Below are 27,361 nucleotides of genomic sequence, written 5' to 3'. Positions count from 1 at the left end.
CTGGCCCACGGGCGGAGAGCCGGGGCCCCCTTGTCCCTGCCGGCTCCCTCGCCTGAGCGTGAGAGGCAATGTGGACACAAGGCATATTTTCGGTAAGTAGGGCTGAGTTTAATACATTCTCAGTGCTACAGAATCGTAATGCCAGACTGCCTAAAAATACCCTGGTTGAGGCATGATCTCAATAAACACAGGAGTTGACTTAGCCTGCGTAAGTTAGTCCCCTCTGGCTATCGGTCTCCCGAGTGTTTCTTGAAAGTGCGGCCAGTCCCTTGGGCTGCCAGGACGCCAAGCAGGGAGTCGGAACGTGGACAACGGAGGCACAACGTCTGGGCTCAAGGCCTGGCCTTGACTCTGGGCTGTGTGACCTCAGCGGGCTGTGAAACCTCTCTGTGCCTCAGCCTCCTTCTCTGGGACGGCGGGGGGATGATTCAGTAGCCGCTTCATAGCCTGGAACGAGCTGCTGTCTGCCCAGTGTCCGAAACAAAGCCTGTGCACAGCACAGCTCCCACGGTGGGCACGCGCCCGTATAAACGTCAATAGTAAGGAAAGCGTCAGCTTTGCAAGTGGAGACGGTCGCATTTGGGCAGGGCTGTATCAGTCCCTCTGGGGAAACCCAAGGCCCCATGGGACTCAGGACCAGGCCGAACTGGGAGGGGTAACTGTCACCTTGGGGAACTACGAGGTATCTGTCAGCTCCCACGTAGGTGGTTCCAGGCCCCTTTGTGATGATGAAGGACCTCGGGAGTTAGGGATTCGTCACACAATGGCTGCACGAGAAGGCTCCAGTGCCTGTCCTTCCGGGCTCCCTGGCTCTAGTCAGGCGAGCAGAAAACCTGCTTGTGGAAAGGGACACGGGGCCCTGGGGTGTCCCGCTGCAGCGGGTTGGGGAGTGTGTGTGCCCACCGCACTAAGAGACTAAAGGACAGCCCAGGTCTCATTCCGAGGTTCCCAGGAGCGGACGCTGAGCCCAAGATGCCAGGGCCAGGAGCACCTGGCAGCGAGGGCGGGGCCACATGGTGAGTGTTAGCTTGGCCTCCCCGGCCAACGCAGGAGGTGGGAACATGCCGGGTGATGGTCCCCGCCGAGGGTGACAGGCCTCTGAGCTGTCAGGACCGGGTCGAGTCCAGCCCTGCTGGAGGGACATGGTGGTGCCCGTGGGGCCCCTGTGGCCTGCCAGGTGGGGACAGTGAGCTCTGAGGTCTGAAGGCACCCCCCCCCCCGCCCGACCCACACAGAGATGCTGTGAGTGGGCTGGCCGCACAGGCACTGGGGGACCCGTGGGGGCATGGTAGGGACCCCAGAGCCTGTGACCCGTTGACTCGGTGTCTCCTGAGCTGGGCCCCAGGTCTGCAGACGGTGCCGGTGGGGGGGTGGGGGGTGGAGAGAGAGGGCCGCTGGGCCCCGGGCTCCGCAGGACAGAGAACCCGAGTGTGAAGATGCTTGTTGCTTCCTGGAATCTGCTTTAATGCTTTGGTTTCTCTTCTTGGCCACAAGTGCCATCTCGAGGACCCTCATCTGATCAATTGACAGCCGCGGTAGAGAAATGTCCCCGAGCTGGGCCCGTTCCAGACTGCATGCTCCGCTTCTAAATCACCGTCCCCGAAAGAGTCCGTCCTTGCTGGCCTTCAGTCTGGGCTCGCCACACTGACTCCCGACGGGGGGCCTCCGCTCTGCGCAGACCCGGAGTGCCAGCACCACCCGGCCGCCTCCCCCGCGACCCTCCCGGGCGGACCGTCTGTCCCCTGGGCTCTCCTGGGACGTGGACCACACGGCATTGCCACCGGCTGGTCATCTGCCTCTGCTCCCTCTGTGGCTCCCCGTTCCTCTCTGGGACCTCAGAACCCAGCACAGAGCCTGGTACACAGCAGGAGCTCTCTACACGCTGCGTGTGCGTTTGCGCACAGAAGCCCAGAGCGCTCAGGCCTCGCCTCCACCCCTGCCCCTTAAGGACAGAGGGACACGTCCTGCCTCAGGGACCTCGGTGCCTGCTACTGCCGGGCTTCGTTCCTCCCCTCCTCCCTTCCTTCCTTCCTCGGAGCAGGAGGGGACCCTGGAGGACCCAGCCCGCCCGCCCGCCCTCCATTCCTTCCAGGGCCAGGGCCCCAGCTCAGTCTTCTCTCCTGCTTTGGGGTCCCCTGGGCGAAGGGCGTTACCCTGGAGCTGCCAGCCCTTCTGGCCACGACCTCCCGAGTCGTCTTTGCCCTCATGGAAACACCCCAGTTCCACCCAATAAAAATGGGAGTTTCAAAGAAAGCTGGAAACACTTTGGTATCTTATTCATTCATTTATTTCATTACTTTTCAGAGAGAGAGAGAGAGAGAGAGAGACAGAGCGAGGGAGGGGAAGAGGGAGGAGAGAGAGAATCCGAAGCAGGCTCCACACTCCAGACAGAGCTGGACACGGGGCTCGATCCCACGACCCTGGGATCGCGACCTGAGCGGAAATCAAGAGTCGGACGCTTAAACGACTGAGCCCCCGGGCACCCCACTTTTGTGTCTTCTAAGCACTCGATAATACGGGAGATTTTCTCGGGACGTTTCTGTATTCCATCAGGTGACGTGTGGCCCCGACCCCACGGAGCGGGTGTGGGGGGGGGCGGGGGGATGTTCCCATCGGAAGTGAGCCCCTTGGGAGACAGCGGAACCCGTGGAGGCACCAGCGTGGGGGTCGGTGGCAGCCCACGCAGGACCCACGTCCTGCTTTTCACTCTGGGGCCCGGGATCTCTGTGACGGCGCCCGGGACGTGGGGACAGCGCCTCGCTCCCCACTCTCATTAATGCCAGACTCTGATTTTTAGCAGAAGTTGGCCTGCGGTGCAATCCTTGCTATTTTTACAAGGTTCACCCTTTTCTCTGTTACTTTTAAAAATAACATTGTCAACAGCTTTTCCTTCCGCTCTAACGTTTCCGCCACGACCCAAGATCTTAATGAACCCCCCGTTCAGTGACAGGCAGGGGGAGACGAGGCGAGTGGGCAGGGCCGGCAGGGCTGTGCCTTCCCGGGCGAGGGCTGTGCGCCTACGGGCGGCGGCTGTCACCGCCGAGCCGCCTGCCACTCGGGGATGCTGACGGAGGCACCCAGCTTGTTGTCAACCCTGATGGTTTGAGAAAAGACCTATTTCTGGGAGAAAAACACCTATTTTTACCCAGCCTGGAGGAGGCAGCTCTGGGGCCGAGCGTGAGGGAACACAGCCCGATTCGGCCCCGACCTCGGCGGCCGGGCCCGCAGACCACGGGAACGACCCGCTGTCCGCCGTCCGCGGGCGCGTCCCAAGAGCGCACCGACGCCTCGCGGTCCCTGTGTCGGCCGCTTTTCCGTGGGTCCCAGTCGTGGGCTGGAAGGACCGGAAGGATGACTTCTCTGAATCATGAAGGGGGTTCCTTGACCGGGAGTAGTTCTGGGTCCCATTTTCCTCATTTAGAGTAAAAGTGACTGTGCTTGTCCTGCTAACATCCTGCCCTCCCTCCTTCCTCCCTTCCTCCCTTCCTCCCTTCCTCCCTTCTTCCTTCCTTCCTTCCTTCCTTCCTTCCTTCCTCCCTCCCTCCCTTCCTCTCCCTCTTCCTCCCTTTTTCCTCCTCCTTCCTTCCTTCCTTCCTTCCTTCCTTCCTTCCTTCCCTCCCCCTTCCTCCCTCCCTCCCTCCTCCTTCCTTCCTTCCTCCCTCCCTTCCTCCCTCCCTCCCTCCCTCCCTCCTCCTTCCTTCCTTCCTCCCTCCCTTCCTTCCTTCCTCCCTCCCTTTTTCCTCCGTCTTCCTTCCTTCCTTCTTTCCTTCCTTCCTTCCCTCCCTCCTTCCTCCCTCCCTTTTTCCTCCTTCTTCCTCCCTCTCTTCCCTCCTTCTTCCCTCTCTCCCTCCCTCCCTTCCCTCCTCCCTTCCTTCCTTCCTTCCTTCCTTCCCTCCTCCCTCCTCCTTCCTTCCTCCCTCCCTCCCTTCCTTCCTTCCTCCCTCCCTTTTTCCTCCTCCTTCCTTCCTTCCTTCTTCCTTCCTTCTTCCTTCCTTCCTTGCACAGCTGGGCCCCTGACAGCTGACTCTGAGCTGTGTCGGGTGAGCAGATGTCCGTGCTGTGCCCTTTTGGGGCCACAGGGATGCGGGAAGCAGAAGTGTCAGTGGAAGCAGGGGGAGGTGAGCCGGATGCAGGCTGGGGGCCGCCTCGGGAGCGAGGGTGCCTGGTGAGGCCTGGGCGGGCACAGTACTGGTGACGCGTCCCTCCTAGAAGGCGGTCCGGGCGGGCACGTCCCAGCTCACCAGGCCCATTCCCTCCTGCTCCCTTTGCTGTGGATGCTACTGGAACACCAGGGCGGGGAGGGACCCGGGGCAGCAGTGACCCAGCCCCGGTCTGGTCCACAGGGCCCTCGACGACTCAGGAAGGCGGTGACGGAAACGTACGGGGCCTGGACTCCATCCCCCACCCACAGAGCGAGGAACCGTCTAGTTACTCACCGGGTTTTACATCACATGGTGCCTAAGTAGGTGATGCACTTACGTTCGAGGACAGTGCTGCATCCCGAGGGGCCCGTGGACAGCAGGCGGCTTCGGAGAGAGATTCCCCGTTCTACAGACACCGTGAGCGGGGACCCACCACCTGTGAGCTCACCCCCCAGTCCTTCCCGCCCGGGGGCGGCTGTTTGCCCAGATGATGATGAAGCATCACACAGGACCACGAAGGAGGGGGCAGTGATGGGACAACAACAGCAACCGGGGAACAGCTGCCATGGAGGCGGGACTGGGGCCCCGTCGTGTGCCTTACGCCTGCTGAGGGCTGTTCCCGCTGGTGCACACAGTGAGGCCAGGGGTGCAGAGCCGGGCGCCGTGACCCTGGTTCTGCCCAGGGCTCAGTGCAGCCCGAGCTCCCGGGGTCCCCTGACCTGGGAAGGGCCGTTGTCTCTCTTCCAGGCGCTCTCCAAGGTGCCGGATCTCAGGGCTCACGGACACGGGTCCACCCGTCTGGGGACGCTGGGCCCTGCTTGGTTGCTCGTCAGGAGCCATTCTGTGTGTTTCCGAGCATCCTCGTGTTTGGGTCCAGGGCTCAATGGGCCGAGGTCACCGGAACCCCCTCCCTCTGTCCCACTCTGTCACTACACAGGCGCCCGGCGTTCTTCCTCAAGCTGAGGTTTCTCCATCTGCCTGCTGTCTCCAAAGCATTTTAACATGTTTGTGCCAAAATGTGCTCCCCCGGGGGAGGAGGCTGAGCAGGGGAGTGTGGGGCTGGTGGGGAAGGCAGGGGAGGAGCCGGGGTGGGGGGTGGGGAGCTGAGAAGGGCCAGCAGCTGCCCGGAAGTGGGGACAACAATCACTGTGTCTGGAAACGGTGGTTCCCGGGGTCCTCGGGCAGGGAAGGGGCAAAAACCATGGGTTGGAGTGTCTGAGTCTTAGGGTCCGGCCCATCCCTGTCCCAGCGGCCCTTGCCCCAGAAGCCCTTGTCCAGCCCCTCAGCCCCAGACTCCTTTCCTGGGGTCTGAGGAGTCTGCCAGCCCTGGGTGGGAGGTCGTGAGAGACGCAGCCCCAGGCAGGCCTGCCCAGCCCAGTCTGTGACTGTCGGCCTCCCCGGAGGGCAGGAGCCCCCGCCAGTCACTGTCTCAGCCTCAAAACTGAGACCGTTCACAGCTCTGCCACTGTCCGTGGGGGAGAAAAACGCTCAGAACAGAGAGACCCCACAATGCCGTTCTGCATGTCCGTGGTTCTGTCCATGTCGTGTGCTGTGAGTGGGGCTGGGACCTTGCCCGAGGGCCAGGCAGAGGGCGTGAGGTCTGCCCTGGGGAGCGGGTCAGTCTGGCCCCAGCTTCTGGAAGGTGCTGGCACCACCTTCTAAGGCTCCATCCTTAGAGCCACGGCAGGCAGTTCTCCACAGTGTAATTAGGGGCAGGGGTTGACTGAGGGTAGGAGGGGCATGGGGCGCCCCCAGAGGCCCCCAGTGTCCCCCTGATTACCTATCATCATAGACCAGGATGGGAAAAGACTTGTCCACGGCCAGCACGCCACCCAGAGCAGAGTCTGGGGCCGGGGGCTCCCGCCCTCGTGCTCAGCACCCCCACACTGCCCTCCTTGGGGACACCGGCCGGGTGGGCGTCCTCTTCGCCCGGGGGATCCTGTTCCAGGGAAAGAAAGTGGCACTTTGTGGTTTTCTCCTCAAATGCTGTTCACAGAGGCGGAGGATGGAGAGGCTGCCCCAGGAGCCCCGCGGCCCCGGGGGCGCATCTGAGCCGGCGGAGGGTGGACCGGGGGCTTCGTGGCCCCAGCAGGCGGCCCTGGCTGGAGATCCAGCCCCCTTCGGCGATTTAACTGTACGAACGGTGGTAGAGCCACGGCTGGTTACCAGGGGCAACCGTGACACTTTTAGGACATCGTTCCTTGGTAAGGGTGGCCGCTCAGGAGGGAAGCCGGCCTGGTGGCCATAGAGCTGAGGAAAGGTCCGGGAGGGCTGGTCGCTCCGGTGCTGGCTCTGGGAGGCCCGTGGCTGCCGCTCAGGTGGATGAGCTTGGGTGTCCAGGCGTGGCCACGTGGTGAACCACCTCCTTCGAGCCACGGGACGCACGATGTCTTTCTCGCTCTGGGAGGGGTGGCGTTCCCTTGGGGGCTCTGCAGGGTGGGGCCAGGTGCCCGCGGAAGTCACCCCTCTTCCGTCCCGTGCATCCCCGGGGGGACACAGGAGCAGCGCTCCCAAGGAGGACATCAGGGACGTCGGCGCTCACTCCTGGCTTCATTCCATCCGCGAGCGCTGATTGAGCACCGACTGCATGCCGCTGCTCCCCCTGGGGGGTCGTGTGTCAGAAAGAGACAGACTAGTAAATCTGTGGCTTGGGCCTCCACGGACAGGTGGCGGGGTCCCCAGGGGCCCCGGCAGAGCTGGGGGCAGGGCAGGCCTTGCACTGGCTGAGCTGGACACGGGAGCAGCCTTCTCCAGAGATGGGAAGCCCGAGGAGGGGCGGGGGACACGCAGGGAGGGACCCAGAGCTGCAAGGCCCACGCGTGGTGAGCCTTCAGATGTCTCGCCCACCTGTCCCCAGGTCCAGGGCGCTGCCCCGTCACATTCCTCGTCCCCCAAAGCCGCGGCTGCCCCAGGCTTTCCCAGGATGACAGCCTAGCTTTGGCCCCAGGCTCTGTCCAAGTTCCTTCGGTGAAGGTGGCTCTTCCCTTCCCCTGATGGAGGGCAGGCATTAAGGTCTCCACAGGACATGGGACACAAACGCTGCAGTGACTTCCAAAGGAGAATTGGCCCGCGGCCAGCCCCTGGCCAAGGAGGTGATGGGTAAGCCACGGAGCGCTCCTCCCAGTGGGTCCGGAGAGCCTGCCTGGCCCAGCGGGGATGGAGACGGGGAGGGCAGAGGTGGGCTGGCGGGAGGTTCCGTGAGCCCCGCCACCCACCCGGGTTCCTGTGCCAAGGCACACAAGCCGTGCGGGGACCTGAAAAGTGGACGCGGCTCCATGTAGCAAACACACCCACTGCCTGGATGTCTCAGGAGCGCCTCGGACTCAGCGCTCCCAGCGGAGCTCACGGTCCTCACTCCTGTGGGCCGACTCCTTTGCTGCCAGCCCCCCGCACCCTCTCCCCAACCCGACCCCGGGGCATGTCACCCCCACGCCCACGGCGGAGTCCCGGAGTCGTCCCTACCTCCCCTCTCGCTGCCCCTCCACCCACACCACCTGGTTCACGTCTCTCACTGCTTCCTGCTGCCGGGGCCTGGGCTCAGCTCCCTTCTCCCACCTCCCCGCTGTGGTGCCCGCGCTGGCATCCCTCCCGCTAAGGGCCGCATCCCGCTCTGCCCAGTGGGGCTCCGACTCCCCCTCCCCAGACCCGATGAGGTCACACTCCAGCTCCCGCTCCTGGGTGGGTGACTCCAGATGAAGCCCGAGCCCCGAGTGTCCACGGCTGTAGCCGCTTCTCCCCCAGCCCTGTCCCACGAGCCCCCGTCACCTGGGCGCCCGTCACATGTCCTAGATGTGCACGTCTACTAAACAGCAGAGGTGGACGACCTTGGGATGCTCTAGGGCCGTGATGCAAGCGAGAGGCGCTGGGGGTACCTGGAGTCAGGCTGGCGTCTGCACAGCTAGGCTGTAGTGCACACGCGTGAGACACCCCATCCATCACACTCGTCATCTGTCACTCCACGGGAGGCCCGGGGTGTCACCAGCACGGCTGGAGGCAGGAGGGAGGCTAAAAGGGGAAAGAGTGGGCATCGGTGGGGGAGGCAGGCGTGGGGGGGGGCAGGTGCAGAGTGAAAAGTCATCTGCAGGCAGAGGGTCCGGCGAGGGAGGAGGGGGAGTTCCAGTTGGGGCAACCCCAGCTTCTTCTCCAAGTGCTCTGGGAATTTGCTAAGATCCCGCCAGGCCTGGGGGCTGTCGGAGGCTCGCCTCCCTGACTGGCCATCGGGCAGCTGGACAGGCGTCGCCACCACAGGGTCAGAGATGGCAAGAGGAGGTGGAGACTGTGGACGGCACCGCGGGGGCCACACAGACCTTCCCCAGTGTGACCACCACACGCCTCTAGTCTCTGCTCGAATGTGGACGCCTCAGGCCGGCCTGCCCTGCACTCCAGCACCTCCTCACGCTCCCCCCCTGCTCTTTCCCCTCTGCCCCCTGACTCTGGGTTATCCTGAAATAATTAAAAAATGGAATTTCATCTGACTCAGCAATCCCACTCTTGGGCATATTCCCAAAACAATCGGAAGGTGCTCGTCCGCCATGTTCATAGCCGAGTTGTTCACAGTAGCTGAAATGTGGACACAACCCATGGTCCGTCCAGGTGACGGGATATCGCTCGGCGCTGAGACGGAAGGAAGGAACTTCTCACACCTGCTGCCTCACAGATGAGCCTTGGGGACGCTGCTCGGTGGAGGAAGCCAGCACACAAGGACGAATCCCGCGTGGACCCCTTTCACATGAGATCCCTGGAGGAGTCAGATCCACAGACAGAAGGCAGAACGGGGCTCCCCAGGGGCTGGGGAGGCAGATGGGGGTGAGAGTGCAACGGGGACAGGGTGTCCGCTTCGCACACTGAAGAGTCTGGAGACACTGGCTGCGCCACAGTGAACGTGCTTGGTGCCCCGACTTGCTCACTTAATGGCTGATATGGTACATTTTTGCCAATGTGAATTTTACCACAATAAAAACATAAAAAAAATATCGTGTGTGTGTGTGTGTGTGTGTAATAAATTTCTGAAACAGCTGCCATAAAAAAGGTAAAGTTTCCCTGAGGGACTCTTGGATGGACATGGCCTTGTGGTCATCAGCGAGGGTCTCTGTCTTCCTGTCCCACCTGGTGGCTGTGATGTAGGAACACCCACCTCCCCCTCCCTTGTGGCCCCAGATGGGGAGGGCCAGCCTTGGCTCTCCCCTCACTGCTCAGTCTCCTGACAGAGAGACCAGGTGGTGAGTTTGGAGAAACAGGCTGGGGGGAGCCAGTCCTGCCTCTGTCTTTCCTCTCCCCAGTGAGCAGAGCAGGAATCCCATTGGCACTTTCCAGCCCCCAGCAGGGTCTGCCCTGCTCCTGCTTCAGGGGTCCTCTGCACCCCAGATCCACGTTGGGAAGGTCCTTGGCTCTCCCCAATAAACCAGCCCCTGACCCCTTCCCTCAGACAGGAGCCCAGGAAGGATTGTCTTCTTGATCCCACCCGCCATGTGCTGAGGTCAGGGCGGACAGGAGGCCTGTGGTTTTGTGGGCGTAAGCCCCAACACTGGGCCTTGACTCTTAAGAAATTATACACAGAAAAGCATCACCGACCACAGGGGCTTCCTGGCACTTTATCACGCTCAGCCAGATTCCAGGCACAGGATTTTCCATCCCAATGGTCATGGCAGCCAAGACGGCCTCGTGCCCAGGCAAGCAGTTGCCTCGATGAAGCATATTCCACTTTTAGGGAGACAGGAATCAGACCACACAAGCTGCAGGGAAGATGGGGCCAGGGATGGGCCTGGGCCAGATGTCGGTGGGCTGCAGGTCGCAGTGGGCAGATGGGCAAATGTCATGAAAGGGAAAGGAGCCTTTATAGGATCATTCACTGTGGGGAGGCAGAACCGTAACGTTTGTTCCTTCTAAGGGCAGGCCAGCTGGGTGGTGGGAGTAGTCCCATTGGGGTCACAGTGTAACCGCTGATGCAGGAGGGGTAGGCACGGGGCCAGCTGCTCCAGGCTTCGTTCTGGATGCTGGGTTCTGTGTGCCTCCTCCCTGCTTTCAGGATGGAGGCCTTGTTCGGAGAGTTTTTCAGTTGGGTCTATCATCTCAAACCATGGATGCTGGACCGCTGGCACTGATTGGCTGGTATCCCTGAAGCAAACCCAAGAGTAGTTTCTCCACCACCCTCTTTCTCTGAGATCTACCATGTCTTTGGAGACCTTGGCAACACTAAGCCCTAGGTTCTGGAAAGACCATTTTCTGGGATAATTTTTCTAGGAACCAACGCTTGGCTTGATGTCTAAGTTTGGTGGGTCTGAGGCTAGTGCTGTATGGTCTTGTCTGTCCCATTAACAAGGGGGGATCTGAAGGCGTCGTGCTAATGAGACACTTCCCTGAGCTAATACCACCTCTGAGTGAGAAAAGTTCAGCCATAGCTCCATCTGGGGACTGATGAAGCCCCAATCCCACCCTGGCATTGGGAAACAATGTGGTTCCCAACGTGGTTGAGAATTAGGAGAAACGGACATCGGAGATGATGATGGTCCTCTGAATACTTACTAACACGGGCAAAAGGACTCTGATACTTTTGGGTTTCAGTGTTTTTGAACCTTCACTTACAGAGGGATTTACTCCTTTGAGTTTTCATCTTTGCCCAACGATGCTCATAATTGTGGGGAAGTTTATATTTGCACGTATGTCTCACTGTGTTTTTGAAACTCTATCATGGAGTATCTATATTTATGCTTCATGTTTTGCTACTGAAACAGGGCATATTTAAGTTCATTGCAGAACCTCCAGAGAGTTGTGTTGGACCACAGGGCAGGAGGTAACTGGGGATGGTACGTTAGCTGTTTATTTCAAGGCAACAGATGGCCTCACAGTCCATCAACTGCAAACAGGCCTCCACTGTCATGCATCTGTGAGTCTGGAATCCAGATGTGGGTTGGCTAGACCTTCAGGTGCAAGGTCTCCTGTGAACTCATGCTCATGCTTATGATGTGGTCTCATCCGAAGGCTCGGCAGGGACAGGAAGTGCTTCCAGACTCTCTCACCATGGATGGTAGGATGCAGTTCCTCGGGGCTATCAGATAGAAGATATTTATTCTCTCCTGGTTGTTTGCTGAAGTTGTCCCAGTTCCTCACCACAGTGGTCTCTCCAGAGGGAAGCTTGGAGTGAGGAAGTCAGGGAATAGGAAGCTCCCACCATGGAAGATACAGTACTTTTGGAACCTAATCTCAGAAGTGACACCTGGGCCTTTTGCCACATCCTCTCTGTTAGAAGCAAGTTACTAGGTCCAGCACCCAGTCATGGTGGGGGAATCACAGGAGGCCTTGGGCACCAGGAGGTGGGGATCACCAGAAGCCATCCCAGAAGCCACCCATCGCAGATGATGAATAGAGTGGAGGGGACGTTCTCAGCTTTGGATGGTCTTTGCATAGATGTAATTCTATAATCTTCTGAACCATCTCAAGGGCCTCCGGGGTGGGGGGCAGGGAATCTACACTGACTGCCAGTAGCCTTCAGGGTGATATAGACAGCCAGAAGTTGGCTCTGGTGGAGTGAATCTAGGAATATGTTAGTAGGAATGTATTGGTCAATGGCAGGCTGAATGGACATCTCAGAATGTTGAAAAGCACTAAAAAGCTGAGGGCCGTGAGAGCAATGCTACTCCGTGTCCTGATGCTTCCTCCCCGTCTTGCACCTGCTCCGTCTGGGCACCCTAGCTGGGCAGTGAGTGCAGAATGAGAGGACCCACATGCTCTTCTAGTTATCAACTAGATAACTCACTCAACACTTACCAGAAAATCACTGGCAAATCACTCAACACTTACCAGCTTAAAACAGTGTTCATTGGCCCTCATGGCTCCTGTTAGCCAGGAGTCCTGGGAGGGCTTGCGTGAGTGGTTCCCTCCTGGTTCTCCCCATAGCTGTGGTTACATGTTAGCCAAGCTACTGTCACCTATTGGCTTGGCTGGTGCTCCTATTGGCTTGGAGAGTCCTGCTGCTTCCAGAACCTGGGCTGAGTGCCTACGGTGGATGGGGTGCTGGGGCCCAGGGGACGAGGCAGAGATGGGTCTCCCCACGTGGTCTGTGGCTTTGTGTGCAGGAGATCAGGTCACGTTAGAGGGAACGGATGTGCTGTAACCGACAATAATGCCTGAAGGAGAGAAGTGGAGGGCCGTTTTCCAACACGTGTGTGTGTGTGTGTGCACGAATGTGTGTGTGAGCATGCATGTGTGTGTGTGGAGGGGTGTGTGTGATCACAGAAGGGTTTTCTGAGGGTGTGATACTTAGGCCAACATATGAACGTGAGGAGTTAGCCGAGGCTGAGTGAGAGGAAGAATATTCCCGGAGGGGGCTGGGCTGCACAGGGGAGAGCAGGGGTTTAAGGCTGTGCAGGAATGAGCTGAGAAGATTCACTTGGGGCCAGGAGTTGGCAGGTGTTTGGGGAAAGGGCAGAGCTGTTGAGGGTCTCTGCATCTCAGGGACTCGGTTCTAACAACTGTGTGCAAGCTCCATGGATTCTAAGCCAGGAAGGGAGAAAGGGCAGCGAGTGAGAAGAGACGCCATTGGTCCGGGAGTGTCGGGTGAGGCAGGGCTCAGAGCTGCCACTGGGTTGGGGGCCCCCAAGGGAACGGGCTGAAGAGACAGGAGGCTTAGCATGGGGAAGGCCTGCTGGAACTTTTGGTTTGGACCCGGATCTTCCAGCACCGCCAAGTCCCAGGGGGTGTCCACGGGTTGTGTGGGTTGTGTGCAGGGGAGGGGAGCAGAGGGCAGGTTCTCAGTGGACCTGTCTGGGTCGGCCACGGGCGGGGGGCTCTGAGATTGCCAGAGGGAGGGTGGGAGCCCATGTGGGGGTTGGGCTGCCTTTGGGGGTGAACGGTCTTCCATGACTGGGGCAGGGAGGGTGGGCAGGGACCAGGGGACATCAAGCTACTGTTTGGATGGCCACTACCAAGACCACGTGCTCCACTCTGGCTGGGGCGAACGTGCAAGAAGAGAGATTTGGGCTAATTGAGGAAGAGAGGAAGCGCACGTGTTACTGGAACTCAGGAGTCCCCAGCAGCGTCCCTGTGAGTATGGACGAGCCACATGGTGGCCGGGATCGTCAGCACGCTCTGCCCTCGCCTCCAGGTTGCTCAGAGTTGTCTTCTTCATTTAAGTCGAAGCCTGGATATGCCGACCTGCTTTGCAAGGGGAGGTATTGGAGAAGTCATTATCTGCTCTGCAAAGGGAGTCGCAGAGAAGGTTCTTAAGATAGAGGTTGTTTCCCCAGCATTCGCCTGGTTTTGGTTACAGAAATTCAGACGTACAAACACCGTTAGCACCAAAGGCAGCCATATCCCAGGCACCTCTGGCCAAGTGCCCTTGACCTCGGGGGAGCCGGATGCAATTTCCTTGTGAGAAACACTGCCTGGGGCTCGTGGCTCATTCTGACTAATACGTATGCCCCACTCCCCCACCCCCCCCAACCTAGACCTGTTTTCGAAGGATAGACCTGTTTACCAAGGATAAACCTGTTTTCGAAATCCCTGGCAGACACAGTGATGGTCCCAAATCAAATCTCTCTTTTCACAGACAGTGTTCCCTTATATTAAAGCCACCCCTGGTCACCCCACAGAAGCATGACAAAAGGCTTCTGCAAAATTACACAATGGCACCCAAATACGAAGTCCTGAAGAGGAACCCTGACTATTTCTTCCCTGGAAGAAAAGAGACGGGTTGCGGGATGGAGGCGGGAAGACACAGAGGAGATTTCCGATGGGACGGAGGAGTCCGCTGTTTGGGGCTGAGGAGGTGGGGGGCGGCTCTCCCGTCTGCAGGGGCATTAGCCAGAGCTGCCCTGACTGCTGAGCACTGAGCTGGGTCTGTTTAGGGAGAAGGCCAGCTCCGGGCCCTGGCAGAGGCCAAGCCTTCCTTCCAACGAGCATCCTCTTCAACACCAGCCTTCAAACACATGCGGCTGCACCCCGGGACCCCGCTTCCCTTGCAGAGCCGGACACGAGTGAGTCCGTCCAGGAGCTGCTGTAACAAATGACCAGGAACCGAGGGCCTTACAATAACAGACGTGAACTCTCTCGCGGTCTTGAGGCCAAAAGTCCAAAACCAAGGTGTCCGCAGGGCTGTGTGCTCTCTGGAGGTTCCAGGGAAGAATCCTTCCTTGTCGTTTCTGGCTCCTGGCATTCCTGGGCTTGTGGCTGCATCACCCAGTCCCCGCCTCTGTCTTTGCCCGGCCGCCTCATCTAGGTGCCTTGAAGCACACTTGTCACTTGATTTGGGGCTCATCTCAGTCCAGGATGGTCTCATTTTGAGATCATCTGCCCAATTTCACCTGTAAAGACCCTTTTTCCAAATAAGGTCACATTCATGGTTTCTAGACATTAGTTCATAGACTTGTGGTTTTGGGGACCCCCGTTCAGCCTGTTACAGATGGTGAATGTTATGGGCTGAATTGTGTTCCCTAAAATTCATGTGCTGAAATCCCAACCCCCAGTCCCTCAAAATATAACCATTTTTGGATAGAAGTTCTCTAAAGAAGAAATCAGTTATGGGCCAAAACGGTGGGGCACTAATCCTGTATGGTGGGGGTCCTTACAGGAAGAGGTAGAGACACCACAGATGTGAGGCGCAGAGGGAGATCAGGTGAGGACACAGAGGGAAGGTGGCTGTCTGCAATCCAAGAAGAGAGGCTTCGGGAGAAACCCACCCTGCCCACACCTTGATCTCAGACGTCCAGCCTCCAACGCCAAGAGAGAATACATTTCTGTTTTAAGCCCCCAGTCAGTGGGGTTTTGTTATAGCTGCTTTAGCAGATGAATACAATGACCTGGATTTGGGGGGATCCATTATGTACCTTCCACCCGGCTCCCTGCATTAACAGGTGATGTCATGGTAAAGGAAGTACTCTACAGTGATACGATCATAGCAGGGGATGTTAACGCCCCCCTTGTGTTGATGGGCAGAAACTCCAGCCAGACAGTCAACAAGGAAACAGTGGCTTTGAAGGGCACACTGGACCAGATGGACCTAACAGATACATACAGAACATTCCATCCTAAAGCAGCAGAATGCACATTTTTTTTTCGAGTGCACAGGGGACATTTTCCAGAAGAGATCACATATGAGCCCACACAACGGTCCTCAACAAGTTCAGAAATATTGAAGACATACCAGGCATATTTTCTGATTACAACACTGTGAAACTAGATGTCAACCACAAGAAAAAGTCTGGAAAGAGCACAAGTACTTGGTGGTTAAATAACACGTTACTAAACAATGAATGGATCTACCATGAAACCAAAAAAGAAATAAAAAATTAGATGGAAATATATGAAAATAAAAACACAATCGTCCAAAATCCCTGGGACGCAGGTAAAAGCTGTTCTAAGAGGGAAGTTTATAGCAATATAGGCCTACCTCCAGAAGCAACAAAAATCTCAATTGACAGCCCAACCTTACACCTAAAGGAGCTGGATGAAGACCAAATGAAATCCCAAACCCGTAGAAGAAAGGAAATAAAAAGGATTAGAGCCAAAATAAATGATGTAGAAACAAAGAAAACCCCAAAAAACAATGGAACAGATCAATGAAACCAGGAGCTGGTTCTTTGAAAAGATCAACCAAACTGACAAACCTCTAGCCAGACTTGTCAAAAAAGAGACAGAGAGAGGGAGAGAGAGAGAGACAGAGACAGAGACAGGACTCAAACAAACAAAATCTCAGCAGTGAAAGAGGAGAAGACAAAAGAGGAAACATCATGGAAATACAAATGATTATAAGAGAACATTATGAAAAATTACATGTGAGCACATTGGACAACCTGGAAGAAATGGATAAATTCCTAGAAACGTGTAATTGTTCAAAACTGAAGTGGGAAGAAATAGAAAACCTGAACAGACCAATTACCGGCAATGAAATCAAATGAGAAATCAAAAAGTCCCAACAAAAGTCCCAACAAAAGTCCAGGGCCGGACAACTTCACAGGTGAATTCCATCAAGTATTCAAAGAAGAGTTAATATCTATTCCTCTTCAAACTGTTCCAAAAAGCACGAGAGGAAGGAAAACTTCCCTAAGCATCCCATGAGGCCAGCATTACCCTGACACCAAATCCTGATGAAGACCCCACCAAAATAGAGAAAGGGCCACCAGCCAGTACCCTGATCAACACAGATGCCAAACTCCTCAATGAGATGCTAAGGAACCGAATCCAACTGTACCTTAAAGAACCATCCACCACCATCAGGGCTGCAGGGGGAAGTTCAATATTTGCAAATCAATCAACAGGATACCTGACATTATGAGAGAAAGGATAAAAACCATATGATGGTCTCAACAGATGCAGAGAAAGCGTTTGACAAAGTACAACATCCATTCATGACGAAAGCCCTCCGCAAGGCAGGTGTAGAGGGAATCACCTCCACGTCAGAAGAGCCGTGTGTGGAAAACCCGCGGCTAATGGAACAAGTTGTGTCTTAGGAGATGGCCCGGACTCTGGGGTCAGCTGCAAGCGGGAGTGGGTGGGTCCCGAACTGACCCTGTGATTTTGGGCAGGTTGCTTAGTTGGAAGTGCGAGTGATCTCGTCTGCACAAAGGAGACAGTAATGCCTGTCCACAGCCTTAGCACAAAAAGTCAACATGAAATCCCGCTGCTCCTGGACACTGGTAGGAACTCACAGACCAATGATCTCTGTTACCATCACCTCCAGGACACGGTTGTACTGAATCCTTGCAATCCAGGGAGGCAGCTCTTGCCCCGGAGAGGAGGCTGTGGCCCCCTGACGCGAGGTCACGTGCTCGGGGCCAAGCCCCGGGAGCACCAGCGCAGGGACCCGCCCCCCTCCATTTGGCCCCTAGAATCAGACGCTTACGCTCAATTTTCGTTGGTCAGATACTGGCCTCAGCAACCCAGTGTCCACACTGCCTTTGAGCAAGCCCCAGGAGGGTAACATAGGAACGCGGGTGTGGAATAAGCTGGAAGGGACGTTTGTTCGTCGAACGAGGCTTGAACCTTGTCGGAAAGAAACTCAATTTGTCAGGGCAGAGAGTGATAACCTTGCTTGTCCCTGGGAACAGATAACTTCCTCGTTCTGATGTCCTCTCAAAGGGTTCTGATGTCCTCTCAGAGAGCATGTGAGGGTGCTCCCCAGATGGAGGCTAAGACTGTTGATCCTGGGTTTGGGGTGACTGGAAGCCTGCTCTTGGCACTCCCGGTGGGTTTAGGTGGCCCCAGTGTCTGCGTCCCCTCTGTCTGTCCTGCTGGAGGCTGGGCTCTGGGGGGCACAGGACCTTGCCCTTGGGTATTCCCAGCCCCCGGCTTGGCAAATGGAGAGCACCACATAATTTATTTATTTATTTATTTATTTATTTATTTTTCAACGTTTATTTATTTTTGGGACAGAGAGAGACAGAGCATGAACGGGGGAGGGGCAGAGAGAGAGGGAGACACAGAATCGGAAACAGGCTCCAGGCTCCGAGCCATCAGCCCAGAGCCTGACGCGGGGCTCGAACTCATGGACCGCGAGATCGTGACCTGGCTGAAGTCGGACGCTTAACCGACTGTGCCACCCAGGCGCCCCAGCACCATATAATTTAAAAAAAAAAAATTTAGGTTTATTCATTTTTGGATTTTTTTTGAAAAAATTTTAATGTTTATTTATTTTTGAAAGAGAGAGACTCAGAGTGTGAGTGGGGGAGGGGCAGAGAGAGAGGGAGACACAGAATCTGAAGCAGGCTCCAGGCTCCGAGCTGTCAGCACAGGGCCCGACGTGGGGCTCGAACTCAGGGACTGTGAGATCGTGACGTGAGCCGAAGTTGGACACTTACCCAACTGAGCCTCCAGGCGCCCCAAGTTTATTCATTGTTGAGAGAGAGAGAGAGACAGAGCATGAGCGGGGAAGGGGCAGAGAGAGAGGGAGACACAGAATCTGAAACAGGCTCCAGGCTCTGAGCTGTCAGCACAGAGCCCGACGTGGGGCTCGAACTCACAGACCGAGAGATCATGACCTGAGCCTAAGTCAGATGCTTAACCGACTGAGCCACCCAGGCGCCCCTGGACATTTTGAATAATGTTATGAACCTGAGTGTTTTAATATGTCTTCAAGATTCTGCTTTTTTTTTTAATGTTTATTTATCTTTGACAGAGAGAGAGACAGAACACGAGTGGGGGAGGGGCAGAGAGATGGGGAGACACAGAATCCAAAGCAGGCTCTAGGCTCAGAGCCGTCAGCACAGAGCCCGACGCGGGGCTCAAACTCACGGACTGCGAGATCATGACTTGAGCCGAAGTCAGGCGCTTACCCAACTGAGCCCCCAGGCGCCCCAAGTTTATTCATTTTTGAGAGACAGAGAGAGACAGAGCATGAGTGGGGGAGGGGCAGAGAGATGGGGAGACACAGAATCCGAAGCAGGTTCCAGGCTCAGAGCCGTCAGCGCAGAGCCCGACGCGGGGCTCAAACCCACAATCCGTGAGATCCTGACCTGAGCCGAAGTTGGACACTTACCCAACTGAGCCCCCAGGCGCCCCAAGTTTATTCATTTTTGAGAGACAGAGAGAGACAGAGCACGAGTGGGGGAGGGGCAGAGAGAGAAGGAGGCACAGAATCTGAAACAGGCTCCAGGCTCTGAGCTGTCAGCACAGAGCCCGACATGGGGCTCGAACTCACGGACTGCGAGATCATGACCTGAGCTGAAGTTGGATGCTTAACCGACTGAGCCACCCAGGCACCCCTGGACATTTTGAATAATGTTATGAACCTGAGTGTTTTAATATGTCTTCAAGATTCTGCTTTTTTTTTTAATGTTTATTTATTTATTTTTGACAGAGAGAGAGAGAGAGAGAGAGAGAGAGACAGAGCACGAGTGGGGCAGGGGCAGAGAGATGGGGAGACACAGAATCCGAAGCAGGTTCCAGGCTCAGAGCCGTCAGCGCAGAGCCCGACGCGGGGCTCAAACCCACAGTCCGTGAGATCATGACTTGAGCCGAAGTCGGGCGCTTACCGGACTGAGCCACCTGGGTGCCCCTGAGTAATTTTTATCTGGGCACTTGGACGTTTTATGAGTGAAGTGTGACAGGGCAGCAGAGCAGAGCGAGGCAGTGAAGAAAAACAAGGTGGCGGTGTGCACACGCATGCCGAGGCCTCTGGGCGCTGCAGGCGGGTGCCGGGCAGCGGGCTGGGTACCTGCCATGCGTCTGCAGGCTTCTGGGGAGCCTGCGTTCCCCGGGTCCCCGAGGCAGCTGTGATGGGGGCAACATGAAGAGCGGTGAAGGGGTCTGCGTGGGGGGCAGCCGCGGGCCCCCCGGGGAAGGCCGGCTCGCCGGCGCGTCCCAGGAGCCTGCCCGCACGGACGTGGGCCCCTGCCTGAGCGCCCGCCTGGGAATTACTGTTCTGCCAGTCATTTGTTGCAAAAGAAAAACATTCGCATGCATGCTGCGATAAAGCAGTATTTGGATCCTTCGAATAATTTAGAATCTCCCATTTTGGAAACAGCTGTGACACGGCAGAGCAAATACCCACAATCTTAACAAATAGACAGCAAGCTTAAAAATCGTCGCACTGGATGGCAAAAATACTATTTTCATGCGCAGCTTCAGATAATCCAATTAGGAGTGAGAAAGGCCATTTTAAAATTAATTTTTTTCCTCGGAATTGAAGATAAAGCCGTGGAATGCATCTGAGTTACACGCGAGTCACGAGACCCCTCTGAGTTCCTTGTTGTAATGCCACAAATCAAACATGAATGAGAGAGAGGGAAAAGTAGAACGCCACGACATAATTTTGTGTCTGAAATTAACAGACACAAATCTGTGAGCAAGGGACACCACATTGGGCATTCAGAATTACACCACACGGATTTGTACGAAAAGCTGATTCGTTTGAGGAAAATCGCCCTTCGACAACGGTTGGCTGTTAATGCCACATTTGTATTTCAGTCTAACGTATCAGAAATGTATCCCGGGGTGCCTGGGGTGGGGGTGCTCAGTCGGTTGAGTGTCCAACTTCGGCTCAGGTCACGATCTCGCGGCTTGTGGGTTCGAGCCCCGCGTCGGGCTCTGTGCTGACAGCTCGGGCCTGGAGCCCGCTTTGGATTCTGTGTCTCCCTGTCTCTCTGCCCCTCCTCTGCTCACGCTGTCTCTCTCTCTCTCTCCCTCTCTCAAAAATAAGTAGACATTAAAAAAAAAAAAAAGGGAAATGTATCTCGGTGTTATCCCTGCCTATAAACACTCGAAGAAGCCCCAGGAACTGTTGGGTTAGCAGAGACCCTTCCCCAAAGTGAAAAGGATCAAAAGTTACTTGTAATGTTGCGTTTGCCATCACATTGGTGGAAAATGAAGGGCCAGATGTTAGTAACCCGATAAATACACTTGTAGTCAGAAAACTTATTTTATGACCGGTCAAGACATTATATCGGTAAAATATTATTATTTATCATCTTACGATAAATGGCGACTCGGAAAATATTATCACTTTGCAATTTGTGCGTTTCTGCTGTCCCTTGTGTTACTTGCCTCCGTTACGCCTTGGAGGTAATAAAGCATCTCAAAGGAAAAAAGCTTTATATTTTAGCATCATTATCAACACCTGCTTTGTGAGCAAGGGACGCCGCGTTGGGCATTTTCCCCTGGCCTGGAAGGTTACGTAGCTGGCCTTGATCATAAGCTCACCCTAGAGGTAAGAGTCCTGGAGGCTGAGGATACAAACAGACAAAGGAAAAGAGAGCAGGGTACAATCTGGAGGCACCCCTGCCTGCTGTTCCGGGTGCTTTGCTCACACGCACCGTCATCCTGGGGCCCCAGGCCCGGGGACTCACCCAGCCTGAACGTCCTTTGTCCCTGGTCCAGGATGCTCCCTCGTTTGGGGCCTGGATGGGGGGAGTGGGTGCAGGTGTGCTGGACAGGACGGTTGCGCTAGTGGGGGTTCCGTGGGGTTCCGTAGTGAGCTGCCTCCGTGTGACGTGGGTCAAGTGCGCCCACACTCCTGCCCCCACAACTGCTTGGCAAGCATCTCACCCCATCCCACCCCTGGTGTCTGACCCAGGCTCCACCCTGCTCCCCTCGCTGGCTCTGCTCACAGAGCTCGCTCACCCTCCTGGTCTCCCCAGACCCCCCGGACACTCCTGGTGGGGGGTGGGGGCTGAGGTGTCCTTTCCCCATTCTGCAGGGAAGGACACCTCAAGACTTCAGAGGGGCTCGAAGACAGGCCCAGGACCTCGGGGTGCTTTGGCTGGGTTCTGCCCCTCCAGCCTCAGAGAGGGGCCTCATTCACGCGGATCCCACCCGCCAGAGCAGGTGGGGGTGTGGTCCCCGTGGACCTGCCCAGCCAGTGAGATTGATGGGGGAGGTGGGGGGCACAGGCACCCGGATCAGGGGGCCCGGCTCCCAGCTGGCTTGGCTGCCCTCCGGCTGTATGGCCTGGGCAAGCCACCGCCCGCCCTGGGCCTCAGTTTCCTGCCCAGGAAAGGGGGCATTTTCATCCTCACTCGGCTGGTCTTGAGAGATGTGCTGAGATCCAGTGTGAATTGAAGTACGAGTGGGCTTGGGGGATGCGAAGGCCGTTCTCATACGAGAGGGATTCTCTCAAGGCCTTCTCACCCCAGTGAGCTGGGATTCCAGAGGCTCCGGCCTATCTTAGCAAAGAAAGAAAAAGCGGAGTGCGGAGAAGGCCCATCTAAGAATTTGTTCAGCTTACAGGACGGCAAAAAAATCTGCGTGTGTGTCTGAACTGCTGATGAATATTGTCTATTTCCACCCCTTATGTAAGTCTCACGGATGGGGTACAATCTGCTGAGTGTATCAAGACCCATTTTTAATTCATGGTGGGCTGGAGACATCAAACTTCCTTTTTTGAGAAAGAAGTCTACGAGGAGATTTTGGAAGCCGACCAGTTTAATAAACACAGGCTCTAAGTAAATAGCATAAAGAATTTATGAACATCGCTTTCTGCATTTATGTATAGCTTGCTGTGTGGGGTCCAGAAAAAGAACAAATCGCGTCTTCGCAGGGCTTGTAGTCTCTGTTGCAAACCCCGAGTGGCCCCAAGTGGCTCAGCCGGGTGTGGCCTTGTGGGGAGCGGTGTCGGGGCCATCTGGACTGTGGTGGCACCAAATTGTCTGTAGGCTGAGCCCCCAGGGGGAGGAGAGAAGGCACCGTGTCTCCAGGACGGGGTCTTTCAAACGCGTCCTGGACGCGTTCACAGAGCCGAGCGTGGGGCTCTGGACGAGTGGGAGCTGTGGACACCTGCTTGGGGCTTTGCAGTTCTTTGGGGTCCCACACCCCCGAGTGGCCCACAGCCTCGCCCGACGCGGGCGGCCCCCACCGTCGACCCTCCCCACGCCTTCCTGGCCCCTGGGTTTGGGGAACAGCAGCTCCCTGTTCTGGGGGACAGGAGATGGCCCCAGGCACTGTTAATCTGCCCCCTTCTTTGCTGGACCCAGGTAGGGACCAGGCAAGAGCGAAGGTGGATCCTGACCCCGGGCCCCCGGGCCACTCCCGGGCCCCCCCGTGGTCATTCCTGGTCTGGCTGGTCTCCCAGTTTGGGCTGGGAGTCGAGGAGAGCTGGCTCCGGGAGGTGACATAAGGACCGGCCTTAGGAGGACGGCGGAGTGCCCCCAGCTAGAGGGGGAGCGGGCATCCCTCAGGCCTGGCCAGTGCTGAGGCCTGGACTCCCCCTTGGGCAGCAGGCGCGGCCAGGGCACCAGGACGGCAATGGGTTTCTTTTTTAAAACGTTTTTAAGAATTGTGGTAAAATATACATAACATAAAATGTGTCGTTTCTACCGTTTTTAAGTAGATGGGCACATTCAGGTTGTCTGCCCCTGGGACTCTCTCATCTTCCCTGATGGAAACCGTGTCCCCATTGAACACCAACCGCCCGTCCCTCCCCAGCAGCAGTGCCGAGGGGCTGAGCCACCCTGGCCGGGGCGGGGGGGGGGGGGCTGGTGCTGGAGGAGCGCACAGGTCTCGGCCCCCCTGCCCCCGTCCCCGGGCGGCCAGCACCATGGTTGGTGCCCAGGAACCAAAAAGCAAAATGAATAACAAGCTGTGTTCATTTCAAGCCCCATTGCAGGCACATTAAAAACAAATCCACAGTGGCCTTGTCACTTGGAGAGGAGCAAGCTGGGCCCACAAGTCAGGCTCATCACGGGGCTTCCAGTGTCCAACAAACACTGGGGCCGCCGCTCAGCCCCCCTCTGCTTCCTGTGCCCTGGGCACCCACTGCCAGCGCCCCCCGACACACCCAGGGGGCCCTGCGGGAGGAGCACTCACGGAGGCAGGACGCCCCAGCCCGGTCCCAAGGGAAAGTCCATGCAGACGCTTAGACAAAGGCCCTGCCTCCCACACCCCCCACCAGCCCCCTACAGCTTTCCAGGTTCCAGAAAGGGCCCTGGGTCACGGTGGGGGCAGCCCTGTGGGAGCCGGGTGCCAGAGTGGGGGTAACCCGATGTCCTGGTTCCGGGGCCTGGGCTCCTCCCACGCCTCCTGGCCCCTGCCCTGCCTGGCTCACTGGTGTCGGGGGAGAGGAACCAGGTGCCCTCCAGCCTCCACGCCTCGTCACGTCCCCCTCTGTCGGGTGGGTGTGCTGGTCTCCCTCAAAGGAAACAGTGGTCCTAAGGCCTTGGTGAGGACGAGGCACCACCTCACGTCCCCACTCCTGTGACGGCCACTCACGGCCACAGGCTGGGGAGAAAAGGAGCGAGGTGCGGAGGCCTCCAGGATGCTCACGGAGCCCGTGGCCAGGCTGGACCTGAGAGGTCAGACGGGTGAGCGGTGTCAGACATTCCCTTGACCTGGACCCTGAGCTGAGTCCTGGCCCTCACCAAGCCCTCCGTCTCCTGCCGGGAGCACGGGGCAAACCACGGGGAGAAGGACCTCCTGTCAGGGTCCGGGGTGAGCTGTTCTCAGCCGCCTTGGGGCAACAGCTGTTAAGTGAGGGGGGGCACCCCGGCATACAGCCTCAGGGGTCCCGCTGAAATGAAGCCCAGTGGGGTGTCAGGTGGGGAGGGGGATCCCCAAGGGATTCCTTGGGCAGAAGATGTGATGCTAATGGTCCTGCCCTCTCTCCATCCGGCACCCCTCCCTCCAGGTGGAATGGGGGTGCAGAGAGAGCTGGGGTACCCTGAGGGTAGCCTGGAGCCCACCAATCCTGGGCTGTGAGCATTCCCTGCTCTGCCTGGGCCCCAGGAGAAGGCCTGTGGGTCCTCCGGGTCCTCGGGTCCCAGAGTCCAGGGCCCGGAGCCAAGCAGGAGCCTGCCAGTGTCGGCTGGACTGAACCAAGGTGAGCTGCCCATCACCACGCGTCCTTCTCTGCTCCCTGGACCGGTCCCAGCACCCGCGAGGAAGCACGCAGCGCCGTGTAAGGGCCCCCCGGTGAGGCGTCCGTGCTGACCTGGGGGTTGGAGGGTGCCTCAGGGCAGGGGTGTGGGGCGGGTATGGTGGCTGGGCCAAATGACGGAGCCAAGCCACCCAAGCGGCCCAGCCCCCTCTCTCCGGGTGGATTCCCAGAGGCGCTGAAACGGCTCATCGCACATTCCAGCACAGCCCGAGTGCCCGTCAGCGGGTGGCTGGATAAGCAAGACGCGGTCCACTCACGCGGGGGAATGCGATTCAGCCTTGGCTGGGGCGGGACTTCAGACACCCGCTGCAGCGCGGATGGCCCTCGAGGACATTGTGCTCGGTGAAGTAGGCCAGTCACAAGGGGACAAAGGGCCGTACGATCCACTCGTGTGAGGCCGTCAGAGGAGTCAGGTTCACGGAGACGGATTAGATGGGGGCGCCGGGGGCTGGGGAGGGGGTGGGGGGGTCGGCGTTTGATGGGGGCGGAGTCTCCGTTGGAGGACATGAAAACGTCCTGGAGGCGGACGGGGGTGACGGCCGCACAGCGGTGTGAACGTGCTTGATGTGACTGGGCCGGGCGGGCAAAGAATGGTCACGACGGTGAATGTTATGTGATGTGCTATTTTATCACAATTTACAAAAGGAGACCCAAGTGACCCACACTCATTGTGGGACCGTCTAGTGTGAAATGAATGAGTGAGGGGTGAATGAATGAATGAATGAATGGGGAAAAGCACAGGGGAAGTTTGGGGGCCTGAGAACTGGCTTCACTGACCCGGGCTCAAGCGTGTCCCGTGAGAGGCGGGACCCAGATGAGTGCCGATGAGGGGGTGTTTCCAGACCCCTCCAGACTCTGTAGCCGCAAGCAGGGTGGGGCTCCTGCACCACAGAGGCTCACGTGGGATCCAGGGTGCTCCCCGCAGGGACACCTGCCTGGGCAGGGGCTTACCTCGGGTCGCTGGCGGGTTCCCTCTCGCCCTGGGATGTTCTGTGATGCTGTGGAACTCCCTCGTCTGTTGGGGAAACCAGAGGGGCTCAGGAAAGACAGCCACGTCCAGGAGCCTGGCGTCATCACCCCAGTCAGTGCTGGGCCCCCGCGGAGCCCGGAGGGGAGGGACACAGAGGGGCCAGGCGTCCAGCATCTTCTACAAGCTGCTGCCTTCCGCCCTCGGGCATTTGTCGGTCCTCCACAAAGTCCCTCTGCAGGCACGCGGATGCCGTCCGGGGAGGGGGGAGGAGGGGGGCGGGGGCGGCCCTGGCAGCCAGTGCCAGCTGCACCAAGATCAAGGCCGGGATGCATTCCGTTAAACCAAAGGGAGAAAAAAAAGTCAATTTTCCAATACTTCTTCTTGAAGTGGTCTCTTGAAGCTGATTCAAAAATAATATTGTCTGACATTCAGCGGGGACAGCTCACAGGTTCCCAAGCACGGCCGCGCGATCGCTTTCAGGCCTCGGGACAACCTTGCTGCCGGCAGCCTCCCTCGACACGCGGAGGAAGGGAGGGGAGGAGGGTTCGGGGGCTCAATGGGACGCAGGACTCGGGGGGCGGAGCTTGAGCCCCGGGGCGCGTCTGCGTCCCTGCCCACGTGGCCGGCCCACGGCCCCCAGCGCGGCGCCAGCCTCCCGCCTGCCTTTGTCCCTGTGCTGGGGACGGACGGGCCCTGCGCCCCCCCCCCCCCAGGGTCCTGTCATGCACACACACAGCGCACTATATGCACACACCCAGGCACACACACGCACACCCATGCACACACACATACACGTACACACGCAGAGAAATATTTATTTTAAGCAATGGCTGGTGAGATATGGAGGCTGGAAGGTTCAAAATCTGCAGGCTGTGTGGGCACAGCGGGGGTGGTCCCAGGGAAGAGCTCAGGTTGGCCTTCACCTGATGAGAGGGAGCCCACCCGCATTAGGGAGGCCAATTTGCGGTATGCAAATCCACTGATTTAAATGTTAACTGCGTCCAAACACCTCCCAGAAAGACCCCAAATTAGATTTGACCAAACATCCGGGCACCGTGGCCCAGCCAGGCTGACACATAAGGTGGACCGTGACTCCGTCACCTGACCTGGGCGCTTCTCACCCTGCCCCCCTCCAGGCGCCAGCCCTGTCGGGACTTTGATCCACCGAGAGGCCCTGGCACAAGGTCACGGCGGCAAAGAGGCTTCCCTGGTTCAACTCCCGTTGGTTCTGGGGGTGCCCGCTGGCGTGTCAGGGGCCCTCACACCCGCACCCTGGTGGGCCTGGCGGGGTGCAGGCGTGTGCACCCCACACTTGCCAACATGGGCTGGAAGCCGGGTGCCCCCAGCAGGGAGCGCCCGGTCGTGAGCTGTGTGCGGTTTTGAGCCCCTGCTCTCAACAGACCCGCCTGCGTGGCTCCACCGTCTCCTCCGCAGACCGTGCCCCCCGTTCCCGCTGCCCTCCCTGAATCACCCTCGCTGGCCATCGAGGCCTGACGTGGGGAGGCCCGACGTGGGGAGGCCACTCTGATCGGCCCTGAGCCAGGGGCACCTGGTCGCCGCTGTGCCCTCCGCGCTTCGAGGCTGCAGGCCAGGGCCAGGCTGTGCAGCCTTCCTGGCCCGCCATCAGGGCACCGGGCTGCGTCGTCCTGTCTCGTCCTGTGTCACCGCCACAAGCCGGGCACGGATCCTCTTGTCCTGCCTAATTGACTGGTGGTCGAAACCCGCTCGGATCATCAATAATCTCTGATTAGAGCCGGCCCTCTCCCTTCCCGCTGCCTGGGTGAGCAGGACCGTGCCCGCCCCAGGAACTCCGTGGCTGGCCGAACGCTGGCCGCCCCTGCAGCGCGCGATGGGGGAGGGGCACGGGACCGCTCCCAGGACCACCTCCCTGGTCCACCCGCTGTCCCGGCCACCTGCTCTGCCTCCCCTTCCAAGGGCAGCGCAGCGTGCCCA

Source organism: Lynx canadensis, chromosome B4 (genome assembly GCF_007474595.2).
Source record: "Lynx canadensis isolate LIC74 chromosome B4, mLynCan4.pri.v2, whole genome shotgun sequence".
NCBI classification, from domain to species: Eukaryota; Metazoa; Chordata; class Mammalia; order Carnivora; family Felidae; genus Lynx; species Lynx canadensis.
This window is presented reverse-complemented; position numbering follows the sequence as displayed.